Genomic DNA, 333 nt, shown 5'->3' on the forward strand with positions numbered 1-333 from the left:
GGATATGTTCGTTGAAGCGTAATTCCATCCATCCTCTAACATATTATTTGCCTAGAATAAATATAAAACACAAACACTAGGCAAACAATATTAGATGTAAATTGTTTGTAAATCATCATTAAAATAAGAAGGCCAACAACCTAAACTTGAAGACTAACATAATACTAGTCACGACGCCTCCTCAAGGTCACTTGAAACCCCTAAAGAATTCATATAAAATAGTCATCAATACAAATATCCTATTAAACATTAACACATATTAAGTCATTCATCTATTTAACTAATTATTATTAGATACGCTAATTATACCAAACACTTAAGTTATATCCATAA

This window comes from Asparagus officinalis, chromosome 4 (genome assembly GCF_001876935.1).
Source record: "Asparagus officinalis chromosome 4, Aspof.V1, whole genome shotgun sequence".
Classification (NCBI taxonomy): Eukaryota; Viridiplantae; Streptophyta; class Magnoliopsida; order Asparagales; family Asparagaceae; genus Asparagus; species Asparagus officinalis.